This window comes from Manacus candei, unplaced genomic scaffold (genome assembly GCF_025592945.1).
Source record: "Manacus candei isolate 608988 ecotype Guabito, Panama unplaced genomic scaffold, ASM2559294v1 h1tg000014l, whole genome shotgun sequence".
Taxonomy (NCBI): domain Eukaryota; kingdom Metazoa; phylum Chordata; class Aves; order Passeriformes; family Pipridae; genus Manacus; species Manacus candei.
In genome coordinates this window covers 74,782,540-74,798,914 of record NW_026138062.1, presented here as the reverse complement: position 1 = coordinate 74,798,914, position 16,375 = coordinate 74,782,540, and positions in this window count along the sequence as shown.

Sequence of the window (16,375 nt, the reverse complement as noted above, 5' to 3'; positions counted from 1 at the left end):
AGGACATCTGTGACTTCCTGGAACTAAAATGGCCATCAGAGCTATGACAAACGCATGATCAGGGCAACCCTTCGTTGCCACAAACTTCTTGCTAGGTTTGGTTCAAGCTTACTGGATAAATTGCAGATTTTCCAAATAAAAAAAAAATAAATGTGTGCATATCCATGGATCTGCTGTTTTGTTTACAGATGATGATACACTCTCCCTTTTTGTAGAAATCAGCCTCAGTGTGTTTGGCCAATTAGACATGAAATGCAAAATCAAAGTTACATTTTGTGCACCTGGTTCACCACTTTGGCAAGTCACATGTGGTTGAGATTTGCTGTATTTGATGTTTAACCTCCCCTGTAAAGCAGTACAGTAATCCTTGAGGTTTGCATATGAACACACTTGTAGACCATCAGCCTATAGCTGACATGTGTGAAGGTTATTGTGAGGAACCTGTGACAGACCCTTCCCTCACCCAGAAAGAGGAGTTGCTGTCGTTGTGTGATTTTTAAGACTCTCTGAGTAAAACAGAAAGAAAAAAACACTTCTAGAGATAAAGGAGTGTAACAGCTGGGGGAGGAGAATCAACCAGTGGGTAAACAGAGGCATTCCCAGCATTGAGTAACTGGAAAAAAAATAAATTCAAGAGAAGACTAGAACAAAGAACAAGTGAACACACCTGTGTGAGTTTATCAGAGCTGGCCCCCAAGGTTCCCGGGGCACCTGGCCCACAGACTGGTGTAAGCTTGTCAATGGAGGCTGTGTTTATATCCCCAAAATAGCTTGCCAGTTACAGGAGTGACTTATCTCAGTTGCTGATTGCCCAATTACCCATTGCCTGGATTTATGGCTTTGGCTATGCTCTTATAAAAAACAGATAAGGGCTGAAAGCTGGAGAAATCCTGAAAAGCAACTGGGAGGCTGTGCTAAGAAGTTCCTTCAACAGCTGCTCAGTTTTGTCACATCTTTTGGAGCCAGGTAGGATTTAAACAGTTTGCTGGTTAAATAGGCTAAATATTTTTGCTTTCCTGTGAAGCCTGTTTCCTCATATGAAGGGAAAGGGAGGCTGGAGGAGGATGTGCATGTGCACCTGAGAGAGGGAGCTGGCCCAGTGGGAATCCCTGTGCCTCAGGCCCACGGTGGTTGTTGGGGCCGAGACGTGGGGAAGGGTGGGAAAGATCTGGAAGGAAAGGGGGCGATGCAGGGAAGAAGCAGTGCAGAGAGGCTGAGAGCTTGTTGTGGGAAGAGGTTGCTGGGTGAGGGAGTGGGGCTGCAGGGAGCGTGTGGGCGTGTGAGGCTTCAAGGAGCAGCAGGGGAGAGGGCACAGCATCTCTTGCATTTTGTGGCAGTAACAGCATGGCCAGCAGGACCAGGGGCAGTGACTGTCCCCCTGTACTTGGCACTGGTGAGGCCACACCTCAAATCCTGTATCCAAGTCTGGGCCTCTCTCCCCGAGAAAGACATTCAGGCGCTGGAGCGTGTCCAGAGAAGGGCAGTGGAGCTGGGGAAGGGTCTGGAGCACAAGTCTGATGAGGAGCAGCTGGGGGTGTTTAACCTGGAGAAAAGGAGGGTGGGGGTGGGGGGGTTCCCTCTTGCTCTCTACCTGAAAGGAGGTTGTAGCCAGGTGGGGGTTGGCCTCTTCTCCCAAATAACAAGTGATAGTACAAGAGGAAACGGCCTCAGGTTGTGCCAGGACAGGTTCAGATTGGATATTAGGAAACACTTCTTCACTGAGAGGGTGGCCAGGCACTGGAAGGACTGCCATGCTGAATCACACTGAAGATCTACCTGAAGGTAAAGGCCCTGCCTGTAAGAAAGGCAAGCACGGAGTGATGCTTCCTCTGTGAGACGCTTCCAAGTCAAGCTTACTTGTGCCCTGACTGCTTTGCCCAAAGGTTGTACCCACAGCTTTACAATCATATAGCTGCAGCAGCAGTACTATCTGTGTTCTAGCCTACACTGTGATTTACTTCACAGTTTTACAGGGTTTTATTCAATAGTGTTTTACTTGCATATATCTGAACGCGATATTCTAGTAAACATCTTACTCTCCTGAGTTTTCTGTGGCTGCAAGAAGTATTACCTACTGATTTTTCAGTATTAAGTTCAGGATACAATCTTAGAGGTCTAGAGGAAGAACTCTACATACATATATAAGGGCAAGTGCCCGTAAAATGCACAAGTTTTGCAGCAAAACATTGTAATTCATTCCTCACGTCTTTCACTGGGGTGTTTCAGACTGCTTGAAGTATAATGCAGTCTCCCTTGCTTAATTGATGCTTCCCTGTGGGAGGAAAAAAAGGCTTGTTTATGCATCATGGATGGAACTCTCTCAAGAAAAAGGCGAACGTCGTAGATCACGGCCTGCAGTAGTGCTTGGAGTCTGGCATTGATGGAGCCTGCTGTTGTCTGCCAGTGTGTTTGTAATACCCAGATAGATTTCAACATCACACTTGGTGATTTGTGAGTCAGTCCTCTCGTTCTCTTCTGTTTGCGTTCAGCAGAGTGAATTAGGAGATCAGTTTCACTTGGGGTGGAGAGTCTGTGTCGGAGCATTGATTAACTCTTTGGAAAAAAAACCCACACAAAAAGATCATACAGGGCAGCAGAAGTTAGGCATATGCATTCATTTTCCCAGCAGTTTTCTGGGAAAGTGGCAAGGTGCTGCTGATGCAGCCCTGTGTATGGGGAACAGCATTGGGAAGACGACCAGAATGGCTGAAGTGAAGCATCTTGTACAACTGTGGGAGAATTGGAAGGAGAAGTATGAATGAGGTGCTTATTACCTGTTTTTGAAAGCTTGTTTTTCACCAGAGAGAACTTGTGACTTGTTTTTTATAGCCTTAGCTCCGCTTTGTTAATTTTTAAAATTACATAAATGTCTCAGGGTGTGCTAAGAAAGCTGCATTTTGCTCTCAGATATCTGGGGAATGAGACATTTGTGTACTGAAGGGGTCAGTCTTTCCCCGCTTTTTCCCTCAGGCAGTCTGTTGTTGAATTACCTCATTTTAGGTGATGGCTGATCCAGGAGTTAAACCACATTAACATGGCTATTTGTTTAAATATGTATTTTGCCAGCCCCATCAGGGTAATTGTGTTATGCAAAGTAAAAGGTCGCAGCCTCGGGTCCCATTGCAGCTTCATTTCGATTGGAACTGATCTGCTGACAAGCTCTGAGTGAATCTGTGTACCTGGAATTGCAGGCATGAGCCTTATCTGCCCAAAGGTAATGCCATATGCAAATTATTTGGGCTCCAGTGGTGTGTGGGTGCTGGGAAGAAATGATTAACAATGATTATGAGGCTACTGGAGGGCTAGTACTCCGTGAAGGTTCTGCATGGCAAGCCTGTCAGAGGGAGGCTGAAGTCATTCTCCTGAGCCTTCCCTAATTACAATGACTGCCTGAGGATCCAAGCAGGACAAAGCTCAAAACAAAAAGCTGAAATGGAGCAGCACATAAATATGTGCACAGTTACGTGCACACCTGCACACGCCTTCACAGCATGGGAACAATGAAGGGCACGCTGATGTTAACGAGACCAGTGGGTCTGCTGGTGGAGGTCGACATCTTTCCACTTTGAACTCGGGATAAAGCTATAGCTAAAATGTTGACTTACCTCTATTTATCAAGTCTTGCTTCTGCTTTGGGCTGCGTAAAGACCCAGCCACTTACTGGCTACCTGATAAACGTGCTGCCACTTTTCCACGGGATGAGGAACATCACCAGTTTAGTGTGGCAGGGACGCAGAGGACCTGTGCCATTCCTGGCATGTCTGCAAGGGGTTGGATGGATGGATGCTTCTGGGCATCTGCAGTGCCTGTGGAGGTCACTTAATGAGTCTGTGTGTAGACTACGGTGCAAGGATTGATACTGGGGAAGGCACAGCCGAGACAGCCTCTGTCCACCTTTGTTACAGCAAAATATGTTAATTATTGGTGTAGCTGCTCTCCTTCGGAGATCTTTTGAACCTGAATGACATTTGCTGCCAATAGCACTGACAGTCATGCAGCTATTTTTCTGGTTTCATTAAATCACCCTGTTGTTTGAGATCTCTGACTTGCTGCAGGACTGCACATGGTTTAGATTTCATGCATTTGCTGGCTTTTTTCAGTGGCAATTTCAGTGCAGGGCTCTGAAAAGTGAACGACAGCCCTTTCCCCCAGGAAAGAAAGCCTGTAACCTTTGGGTTTCAGGTACAGTTGGTGGGCCAACCTGGGCACTCCATGGGCAGCAAGAGCTTTCTGTGGTAACACCTTTTGTCTGGGAGAAATCTTCATCCGTATTCAGTTTTGGGATTTGGACTTGTTTCTTGCTATTTTAATATTTGCTGAAATCAGGCATTAAAGATGACACACAAAACTGTATTTTGTTGTCAAATAAGGTAGCAATGTGAAAATTAAAGAGGCTCTGGTAAAGTTTGCACACTCTGTGCAAGTGCTTGACTTGTTGATTGTATGGCAACATATATTTTTAGTTAGGCTAAGATCTTTCAGATGGTTGCCTCTGAGATTTCTCTCTCATTTCTATAGGACTGTAAACAACAGCAAGTAGTTATTTGGGATAGTCACTGTGAGTCAGCTGACATTTGTTTCATTTTAAGTCTCTTGGAGGCATGTTCTTCTCTGACCCTGTACTTGCAGAATTGGGGTCCAAGGCGTTGCTTGACAAGCCAGGAGGCAGCCTGTTCTCTTCCCCAGAAGTTATATCCATTTTGTTTCTTATCCTGGGTGTCAGCTCTGCACTGTGTGCAGTTTTCCTTGTTCTTTGTTGAAGCAGAGGTAGTGATTTGTGGGAAAATGGGAGGCAGCAAAGAACAGGTTCAATCCATAATCTGCTGCTCAAGTTGCAGCCTCGGTGCAGTGCATGTGCTGCAAAGGGAAACTTCACCCTAATTTATGGACTGCCTGTCAGGCTGGGAAATCAGATTCTGTGAACTCCAGAAATAAGCTTACCCTCTGAGGTGACTATTCAGCTGGCAGAGAGGCTTCTCTAGGGACTTGAAGTCTTTGGGTTGCTGCACAGTGTTGCACTGTTCTGCATACATTTTGTTTCCTCAGGGAAGGATCTGATGCTGCAGGTAACTGTGCTGCAGCTCTTTTTTGGAGACATCCTCGCACTTCTGATGATGAAGTTATGCACCTTACCAGACACAAACAGGAGCTTTCACAGTGGTGGAGTATTTTTTGCCGAGGGCCAGAGGAGAAGTCGCAAGTCCAGACGTGCAAGTCCCTCTCCATCAATTCATCTTCCTTGGCTGATCTGCAGCTACACCTTTGGATTTCTTTTTGCTGTGAGAAATTTTCTGGTGGTGGCAGCCCCTACTGTCACACCTGTGGCACGGCAAAAAGGAAACTTACCCACAAATTCTTAGCAGATACTGCTCTGATGGTCATTGAAATACAGGATTTTTTTAAAAAATAAAATAGCCATTATATCTAAAATTTCTCTGCTCAGGTTCAGTAAGGAAATGATTAGCATGCAAGAGTAGTTTAAATGTTTCTCCTCACTTAGCTTCAAGCCATATCATTCACTAATGAAAATGGGATTTAAAGGTTTCCTGGTGAACAAGCCCATGAAGAAGTGTATAGATAATAGCAAAGAAAAGGTCACTTCTGAAGTGTTACCTATTTTTCCTGTTGCAGAATTATTTTAGAATTACTCCTGTTTTATAGCAATTATTGTAAATATTAAATATTATTTATTACAGCCTCCATTGTGTGCACTTGTTGTTCTTGATCGTAAGAAAATTGATTTAATTCTTAGTAATTCCCTATCTGCAGCATGATTTTATGCTAATCTGGGATGGAATATCTGCTTTGGTATGGAAGTGTTCTTAGAGGTTTAGGCTCTGGGTTTATTAGCCTTAGGACCAGGATAACATTTGAGTGTTGGGTTGAAACAAAATTATGTTCCCAAAGTGTTTTAGCATGCTGCACTGGCTGTTGTTAAGTAGCTTCTGCTTGAAATTAATTCCACTGGGAAATAAAAGACCTCAGCTAATGGAATTACGTCAGTGCATTTGGAATATGAAAAAGGCAAGCAATTAAAAATAGAATATTAATTAATTAAACTTGCAGCTTCCTCTTAAAGATTTAATGTTTGAAGGAGCGCTGTAATAAACTCTAGCAAGATAATACTAATAAAACAAATATAATTTGACAGAGTTGGCTTATTATATATTATTAATTGAGCATGAGTCGAGAGTTGTGTCTTAGTATTTACAGAGAATAAAAATGGCTGGTTCATTAGCTGTCAGCAATGCTTTTTAACAAGTATCAGCTTATGCCATTTGTGGCTTTATTTCATAAAAAAAAAAAATCTTTTACAGACGTTCAAAGAAATTTCTCACTTAAGCTTTATGAAACTGCCAAGGAGGAAGGCCAGTACAAAACCATCTGTGGCACTTGGACAAGCTGGGGTTTAGTGATTAGTTAAAGATCATACACTTCAGTAGCTGGATTTGGAAGCGAATCCCAATTTCCAGTCTTCAATCCCAACCCCCAGGTGATGTTTTCAAGCCCAGATGTTTTCATTGCCAGAGTTTCAGCCTGATGGCTGCAATCACGTTGAACTGTTTGTTGGTGACTTTTTTTCTGTGTGCTGTGTCCTCAACTCACAGTCTGTGACAGATGGGAGAGTGCATGACTGTTATTTTTGACCTTGACTATCCCCTGTTAGAGCAGCCTTTTTGGATCAGCTGGCACCAGGGATGTAGGTCCTCACAGCACAGCAACACTGGGCATGGTCGGAATATTCAAGTTTTTTTGGACACAGAGACTGGGTCTCCGTGTGGTGGGGAAGGAGGATGCAGGACAGCATGGGGCCCTGGTGCGCAACAGCTCTCACAGCACCGTCTGTACCAAAGAGAATCTCAGATAGGTGCGTGTGGCGGGTGTAAATTCTCACTTTAAAGTCCGTGTCTTGATCTCTGCAGGGATCAGACACTAGTTTATGTTAGGATGTATATATTACATATCCAGTGGTGGCAGCTTCTGCCTCTGTTTTTCACAAAATCATCGAGGTTGGAAGAGACCTTACCAAGATCGTGTGGTCCAACCACCAATCCAGCACCACCATAACCACCCCTAAACCATGTCCCAAGTGCCACATCCAGATGCCCCTTGAATGCTTCCAGGCACAGCGACTCCACCACCCCCCTGGGCAACTTATTCGAATGCCTAACCACTCTTTCAGTGAATTTGGTTTTTTTCTAATATCTAATGTGAACCTCTGGTGGCAAAGTTTCATCTGAGTTCGTTTTGAGCTCATGTGATAATCTAAATCAGAACACTTGCATGTTATATTTAAGGTTTGTTACACTTGCAATTATCATCTATGCTTCTGCTACAAGTCTAAAAACAAGATGTTACAGTTAAGACTTTTAAACCCAACCATTTAAGCTCCTAAATGTGCCAAACTCTTATTGAGCTTCCTTGTTTAGTTATTGGGTGCTAATTTTAGACTGTTTCACATCTTGGGGTTTTTTTTGTCTCTATCCAGTGCTTGAATTTGCCAGCTAGAAAAATTAGATCTTTATTTTGAAATAGGTGTTAACATAGATATTGAGGTCAACCCAGGCCAGCAAGGTTTACTGAAAGCTGCCTTAACCTTCATGAAGTCTGACCCACAGAGGAATAATGTGGAGGTTTTGGGACCTATAAAATACTGATTAGGACTCTCCTCCCGATTCTGAGCATCCTGGCCATCAAGATGTTAGTTTTTCAGGAATACTGTGGCACAGGGGATTGAGAATGATGCATTGTTCTGCCCTCCTGCTTCCCTCAGTCTTAGCAACCCCCTCTGCTTGTGCTTTCAGGGCTGCTGGAGGGCCCACAAAAATAAGTACTTCCTAGTGACCCCTTGTCTTCCCTGCCGCCTTTCCCTCTAGTTCCTGCATTTCACAGCCAGGAGGAGAGGATGGGAATGACTTTGCTCCTTCCACTGCTCCCTTGATATTGTCAGTGCCCAACAGGGCACTCCAGCTGCCCTGTCCTCCTGATAGCCCTGGATGTCGAAGCCAGTTTCATGTTTCGTGCTTCAGTGGCTTGAACTTGCCGTCTCTGACTCAAGCCAGAACAACACAGGAATGTGAGATAGAAAATGGGTTCTGATGACCCCACTGCATGGAGTGACTTGGGTTTTGTGCCCCTTAGTGCCCTCCCTCTGTTTCCTGGAGGTAGGAACCGGAGAAATCTTTTTCCTTCTACCTTATCTGGGAAGACAGAACAGAGACCAGGAGGGGTTTAGGCTGTTTGAGATGTGTCCTGTCTTTATTTTGAGATAGCTGGGGGACTCAGCTATGTTATGGCAGGTGGTTTCAATGTGGGCAGGATCTTTACTTGCCAGGACAAAACAGTCTTTGCCCAGAAGCAGTTAGCTTCTTAGTAGCAAGCAATTATCATTTGTAGGGGAGTTATTTTCATTCAGACTACAGTAATTTTGTAACTCAGACATGCCAAATTCCTCTTATGACAAAAGGCCTAGAGTTAGTTTCCAATTCTGACATAGCAGCTGTTGCAAATGTCAGGACCCAGTTTTGTATGGAAACTGTTAAAAATTACTGTTTGAGCTTTTCACAGTGTCAAAGACAATCTTCTAGATGTGTCCCTAGGCGTTAGTAGTTATGATGGATGCTGATTCCAAATACACTCTTGCTGTGACTTGTGACTTCCCAGTAGGATTCTCTCTTCCTAAATCAAATCCAAGTACAATACTTCCTCAGCATGACAAGGAAATGGACCTTCTCATGGTGGGGAAACTGTTCAGGGGCTTCATTTGTTACCTGCTGCCTTCTCAAAAGCAAGCTCTGACTGCATGTAGGTTCTCAGTAGATAATTTGTAAACCTGTGTGACAATGCTTCCGAGGTAGTAGGAGATTTCAGGAAGCAAATACATGTGATCTCCTGTACATCCTTTAAGTAAATCACACATGGAATCATACAGAATATTCTGAGTTGGAAGGCACCCACAAGGATCATGGGGTCCAACTCCTGGCTCTGCACAGGACATCTCCAAGAATCCCACCGTGTTCCTGAGAGCATTGTCCAGGTATGAAGCATCCAGAGAAAAATTCCCACATTTCTTCCCTTCCATTCTCTGAGGGTAGCTATTTTGAAGGATTGAAGTCTAGGAGTTTAGTTTGGCTGGGGGTGGCGGGATAAGGAGATGCACTTGTTTGTTTGGCAAGTCCCGAACACAACACTTGGGTGGTGTAAGCTACTCTGGCAGGTTTCCTTGTCCAGGGTCTGTGTTCTGGCTTCTGAATTCCAACAAGATGGTGAGCCAATAGAGGTTCACTTCCCCCTGTGCCAGGCCATGCTTGTGGTTTACTTGCCAGCAAGGGGAAAAGTAGAAGTATAGGAATTTCTGTGTATCCTGGGCAGACAGCATCAATGAGTGTGTAAGGCTGCATGGAGTTCCAATAGACTTTTGCTTACCCACCCTGGGCACGTCTTGCAGCGAAGAAAATCTGCGTAAGCACGTGGAATGGAAGAAACACTATTAAAATGAAAACAAGCTCTTGTATTACAAGTAAATATATTCAACCACTCTTATAGTGAATCTCTCTGTATTGGTTTCAGGCTGGTGTTTCAAGTAACTACAGTAAAGGAAGAATATTTCCAATTAACAAGGGATACAAGGAATATCCCTGATTGTGGTCACTCTCTGTAGAATGTAAATTATCCCAATAATGAGCAGATATTTTTTTTCCTCCCCTCAGGAGTGTAAGCATTTAAAGAAATCACAGAACTTCTTGGTGAATCCACATTCTTGAATCTAACAGAGACAAAGCTGAAACACTCGGGGGGGGGGGGGGGGGAAGAAAACACAGAAATGGCTTGGACAAATGGTTCATGGTTTTGGTACCATGAGGAATATGTGAACAGTTCTGAGACTGTTCTAGTCTGTCTCAGACTAGACAGGATCCAGGAACATGACACTGGCAGGTGCTCCATAGCAGCAAATGACGGAGATGGGAGATCTGTATATGAAGATTTGTGGACAGGAATGATTCCTGCATTTGGGTGCTGAGCACTGCAACACTGGAGCATCATGTGTGAACTGGCTGGTTCAGGCAACAGATGTGTCCCCCTGGGCTCCTTTCCTGCTGTGTTTTGTAGTTGTAGGAAGTGATGGGGGCAGTGGGTAAAGCGAAATGAAACTCAGATGTTCTCCTTGAGAGGCACGACTTCAATTTACACTTTTTCTGAGTTTTCAGTAAACATACAAATCTAACAACTGTAGAAACTTGGCTTCAGCTGTGAGCAGACATTTCTGTTTGCTTTCTGCTTTAAACAAGATCCTCCCTCATGGAGGATGTTTCTCAGCTCAGCTTCCCGTAATTCCTTACAGAGCATCCTGTAGTGAGTCCCTGCCCTCCTGCGAGTCCCAGTCCCCAGGAAAAGGGGCTCAGAAGTTCCTGCATCAGCCACCGGGCGGCAGAGGCACCGCAGGACAGCGTGTCTGAGAACCCTGCAAAGGTCCCGAGTGTGATGGGAGAGGGCAAAAGTGAGGGGAGGCGGTGGCGAGTTGAATCTCTCTGATTCTACATAATTCACTCCCTTTGGAAACGGGACAAAGTTAAGTGAAAGGTACTTCATTATTGGAAATCTGGAATAATTGGAGCAAAATTGTTGGGAACCCATGGGTTGTCAAGAAAAAGGGCTGTAGATTCGTGTCAAACTCCCTGTCTGGCTGTGACCGCTTTTGGGACTAGAGACCAAAAGTGGCCATCAGTGGGCAGTTTTAATTTTGACCACATTTTAAGGCTAATAAGGAAGACCTTTTCCCAGGTCAAATTGATTTTTGGTATGTTTGGGATAATCGGTGACATGATAGACCTACTGGCAATTAGACAAGCCAGTCTTATAAGAGTAAGGTAAAGAATGAGAACAAACCCAAGGCATCTCCTTAGTCACTGCTAATCATGCAAGCTCAGGCAGCTGCTATAGATGTGTCTCTGTTTCCTTTGCCTCCCCTTGTCTCCATCACTCCTTCCATTCCCCCTGAGCTGTGAAGGCCAAATAAACTGAGATTGACCCAGCAGGAGTGTTATTTGGCAGAAATATTCAGATTCCAAACACAATCATGGCTGTGAAAACTAGTCTTTCCAGTCTGTTGCCTTTTTTTTATGACTTGTGTTCCTGGAGAGACCCCCAGCTCCAAAATTCTAGTAAATACTGCCAGATTTCAGTCTCCAAGGAGATAAAGAGAAATGTGTATGAGGAAGGGCTCTAGAATAAAGAACCAGGGTGAGTATCAGCTGGATCTGTACACTGCTCAGGGTCCAGAGGCTACTTTTAGAACATTGTCAGAAATTTCCTTCATGGGGGCTTGCACTTTCTGAAAATCTTACTCATTTCAGTGTTTCAGGGTGTGCAGGAATTTAATCTACTCTGGAAGGGCCTCATTTCTTTGCTGCCTTGGCCCCAGCCAGGGCTACCTTGTTAAAGACAGTCATGATCAAGGACTTTGCAATCTGCCTTTTAAGTTCTAATTGTCTTGCTGAAGCTGTGCTTCCAGCTTTGATCCTATAAAACAGTATTTTTCATCCTCTTTCAGTTTGTGAACTCCTTAATTCTTTTTTTCTGTGGCACCGCTGGTCCCTGTACAATGAATTTCAGTCTGCTGATAAGACAGCTCTTATCCTAAATGTCTCCTTGGCTAAGCACTTCTAGTAAGCAATACAAAGTTAAACGACCTGGGATTGGTTGGTTGGTTTGTTTGTTTAGTCAAAGAATGTGTCTGTGCTGCTTTTTAAAGCTCCTGAATGCTTTCATTTGCTGCAGGTACCAGGGTGTGTCTGGTAGCAAAGCTTCAGGAAAAGGCACAGACTGTGTTTCTTGCTGCTTTTTCAAGTCTTTTGACTGTCACATTAGGTTATTCATGTGCTGGAGTGTGACAAGATAGGGAATCCCTGTCATAACCACCTGCAATCTTGTGGTTGTAAAGCTGTTCTGGTGGCTTTTGTCCCCATTCTGTGCCATATTGAAAGATTTTCTTAAATGAGTCTGGCATTAACCTCATAACCACAGCAGATGTATTGCTCAAACACTGTTAAGTGAATCCTGCAGGGAATTTTAATTTATGAAATCTCTTTGCCTTTGTAAACAATCCTTATACGATTAGCTTGAAGATGGTTCGTGCAAATTCCAAAGTTCGTCTTCTGAGTTGGGATTTAGCGAAGTCTGTTTTCCCCTCACCAAAATGAAGCAAGGAGAAATAGGAGAATATGAGCAAGAGAGTCATTCATTAGAGATGACAGCAAAAAAGCACAGTTGTCCTGCACCAATCTGTGGCAGGTTGTATCCTAACCAGCCTTTGTTGTCCATTCACAGAAACAGATTTTCCTCCAACTCCAACCAAACTGGCCAAAGCTCATAGGCTGTGGTGCTGTGCTTGCTGTCCCTCAGTTAAGCTTTGTTCATGTGGCAGAGTAATTGAATTCATGTGTCTGAATAGCTCTGCAAGGGCTTTTGGGTTTGGTTTTTTTTTTAAGCAAATGCAAAGCATTTCCCCCTGCACACAGTGATGCTAAATATAAATTGGGTAGTTTCTAGCAGTTATTCCATATATGGGCTCTTCTTTTTCACTTGTCATCATGGACCAAACTAGGAGAGCCATGTCAGAGAAACTGTATGTGGCTGGTGTGCTTGGCCTGGACAGCTGGGATCCTTGTGTTCTCATTCCTCTCACCTTGCAGTGGGGTGGTTGATGAGTGCCAAGATGGGATGACAATGTAGCACAGCACCTACTCCACATCTCTGCTCTTTTTGGGGACCTGTCTGGATCTCTCCCCCACAGCTGCCGAGCAGTGGTGGAGTTGGGAGTGAATTCATGACTTTCCCCCTGAACTCCCTGGTGCTGGGGACAGAGGGAGAAGCCCCCTTAGATGCAGCAGGAGGAAGAAGAGAAATCCTGAGGGTGACAGCAACTTGCTGATGAGCAGAAATCTGAATCAACTGCTGTAATCCTGGCTGGTCTTGTTTAGCATCTGAGAGAGAGCTGGGAGAGGGGAGCTTGTGCATGAACTATGGGATCTGTGACAAGCACCTGGGTTTTAACTTGTCAGAAATGGGAGATGAAGAAGACCTCTGTCCAGCTTGTTGTTTCTGTATTCTTAAGGCATGGGACTGCTCTGCTGTGCATTATAGGGCTGTCTCAGAGCATGAGGCAGGGGGGCATCAAGTGCATGACATCAAAGTGCTTCTGCAAGCTTTTCTGCTTAGGTTACTTTGAGCAGAGATCTTCTGCAGATTGGATCCTCTGTTTGCTTCTGGGTCCTGTGCAGAGTCTCATCATCATCTCTGTCCCTTCAGGATCCTCCCTGTCATGCATTGTTACTTGTGCTGTACCTTTTAGTCAGAACAGCAGCATCTGGTTCTCTGGGTCCCAGGTAACCTCAGCATCAAACAGCAAAGGCAAAGGCTGTGGCAGGAAGTGTGAGACCAGGACCAGCAGTGTGTGACTCACCAGAGGTGCCTGAGGCACAGCAGACCTGCTTCAGGGAGGTCTCCCAGGTTTGTCTTTGTGCATCACAGTGGGTATCTGTACAGGTTTTCCTTTTTTTCAACCCAGTTGCTAAGCCCACAACACAACAAAGTCCTCATCTGTGTTGCAGGACCTTGGAGATTCCTTCCATCTCTTGGCAAGAGAAAGCTGAAAATACCCATGGATACTCTGAAGGAGAGAGTGTGTCTCCATTGGCCTCTCTCACCAGAGATCTGACAGTCCCTATGGGGGCATTCCAGGAGCTCCAGAAATCCTGGCCCTCACTCTTGCAAGTGTTGGACTGTATCTTCCCCAGAGGTACCACAGTCTGGAGAAACCCACGTGTACCTTGACCATAATCAGGCCCAGAGCCTTTCTGTAGCGGTTCCTGATGTCAGCATGTTTCTGCAATGTCCTTTTTTTAATTTGTGGGCTACTTTAAATGTCCCTGTCACAGGGAGACATCCTGTCACCTGTACTTGAGGCTCTGACATTTGCTGTCCTTTTGGTTGCTTTTACTACTTCTTTGATCGAGCAAGAGTTCAGAGTCCAAGCATAGCTCTCTGGAGAGTTTAATTTAACAAAGAAAGAATTCATATGAATATGAATCTTCATCAGTTTCTGGGGTCCTGCTGCCCCACACAGAGGCATCTCTCAGGTGTGCCCCCGATTCCTGCTTTGTGGCTGCACAGTTAAACTCTCCTGAGAACCACTCAAAGCCTGTTTCAAAGAAAATGTCTCATGCATGAATAGCTGTAGGTGTGGATTGGACAGGTTGCAAACCTCTCCCTCCTCCCAGTGCTGTCCAGTCCTGGTTGTACCTGCTCTGGCAGCCTGTGGTGTAACCATGCTGCTCCACCACAGGGGATGGATAGACAGAAGGATGACTGCAGCTGTGCATTGCTGGAGCTGCAGGCTTATTTTCTGTTTCTGCTGAGTTTCTGGCATTTAGCTCTGTCAGCTCCCTCCAAATGAAACTGGGCCCGTGTGTTTCCCCGGTGAGCGCTGACATACATTAATGACAGTAAAAATAGGTGCACTGCTGACCAGCCTATGGAAAGGAAGATGTGCAGAGTGGATATGTACAGATTTCTTTGTAATATTCCACGGGTTATTTCCTTCTTTACTTGCTAACTCAGGTTTTCCAATCTCCCATGCTCCATCGATGCCTCATGTCATGTAAGGAGTGAATCTCCATTCTCCTTTCATGGTGCCTTCAGGCTGAAAGGGCAAAATGGCCCCGTGAGCTTGCACCTCACCAAGTCAAAAAGGTTTTAGTTCATCTTCCAGCTACAAATTCTTGTGGGTTTTTTGATCTGTTTTCTCTTTTTCACCCTTTTTCTACTTGTGTTTTCTGTTAAGCCTTGCAAGGTGTTTTTTGTCCGCAGCAACCCAATCACACAAATCTCTGTGTCGTTATATAAAAAGGGGAAGTGAATTCTCTGGCAAACCATGGCTCTTGTGAGCATTTATTAGCCAGTGCCAGAAATTAGTGCCTAATCTTATCTAAAAACTTCATTATATGTGAAACTTGAGAGAGTTGCTCTTAAAAGAGGCTGCTGATTGATGACAACACAGATTGTGTGTGTGCTGTCATCTTTATCCTGGCTCTGATTCCTTTTTGGTTCTTTTTCTTTTAGCTAGTGAGGATGTGAGGGACAGAAGAAGCCTAATGGGACTTCATATACTGGGTGATGTATGGGGCACTTGCAGTCAGAAATATTGAACTCATAAATGTACTCATTTGCCCTGGAGTCACTGAGAGGGAGACTAAATACAGGACACCGCAATGTCACAGTCATGCAGAGTCACTTCTGTAACAACAGAGTGACAGCAAAAGGGCCGTATTTTCCTTGTATTTTACTGCAAATCTGTAAATGAGCTCTCTGAGGCTGCTCTCGTTGGCTGGAGGAGAAGGTGAACTTTTGCTGGATTAGTCTGTGTGCAGACCCCTTTTGCATCTTGTTTTTTTTTTTTTCCCCTGACATTCTGAACATTTTGGGGTGCTATTTTGGAGCAATGCTGCACATGCTGTCTGTTCTGTCTCGTGTCTCCAGCACAGCACTGCAACCCTAAGCTCTACCAGCCTGCCCCTCAAGCATGAAGGTGAACAGAGGTTGAATGTGCACATCCGAGGCAGATGGCAAGCCCCAGTCTTGCAGGGGTATTTGAGAGAGATTTTCTTCATGTTACTTCAGCAGCACAGAAGGAAATGAAAGTGTTCCTTACTGTAAATACTTTTTTCTCTCCCCCTTCCTCTGCACTGCTGTGAGTATCTGAAGACTCACTTCACTGCTTTTCTCAGAGAAGTCTATTTCTGTCTCAGATCAATTTAGGCCTGTCCTATGCACATATGATAGAGACAGGATGTTGCTGTGATAGCCTTGAACAAACTTGCAAGTTTGGGACACTGGGAGCAAGAGGTAAGATGTGATTGTCATGGATAAGAAGTCAGAGGGGCCAAACCAGTGGCTGAAACGCGGAATTTATCGAGCATAACCAAATTGTTGGAAAAAAAAGGGCAGATCACAAGGTAATGGGTTTACCCATTTCTCAGATATGAGTGTGTACACGTGATTCCACCCTGTGGAGCTCCCTTAATGCGCTGTGTCCTTGTCTGTGCCCAGAGAAACAGCACAAAAGTATAGGGTTCCCAGTTGCATCCTCAGCTGATGTTTTAGTTACTCCTCAGCACATCTGCTGAGTGCATCTAAACAAAATCCAGGTGTTGGCTCCAATGCTATACCAGTTTCCTTTCTCCAGTGAGCGAGACATTTTGTGCTGCGTTGCTTGTGTAGCACACCTTGGCACTCGGTGCAACACACCAGTGTGCTTTAAGCCACCTCAAAGGATGCAAACAAAGTATCTGGCCCTACCAGTCCCTGTAGATAACTG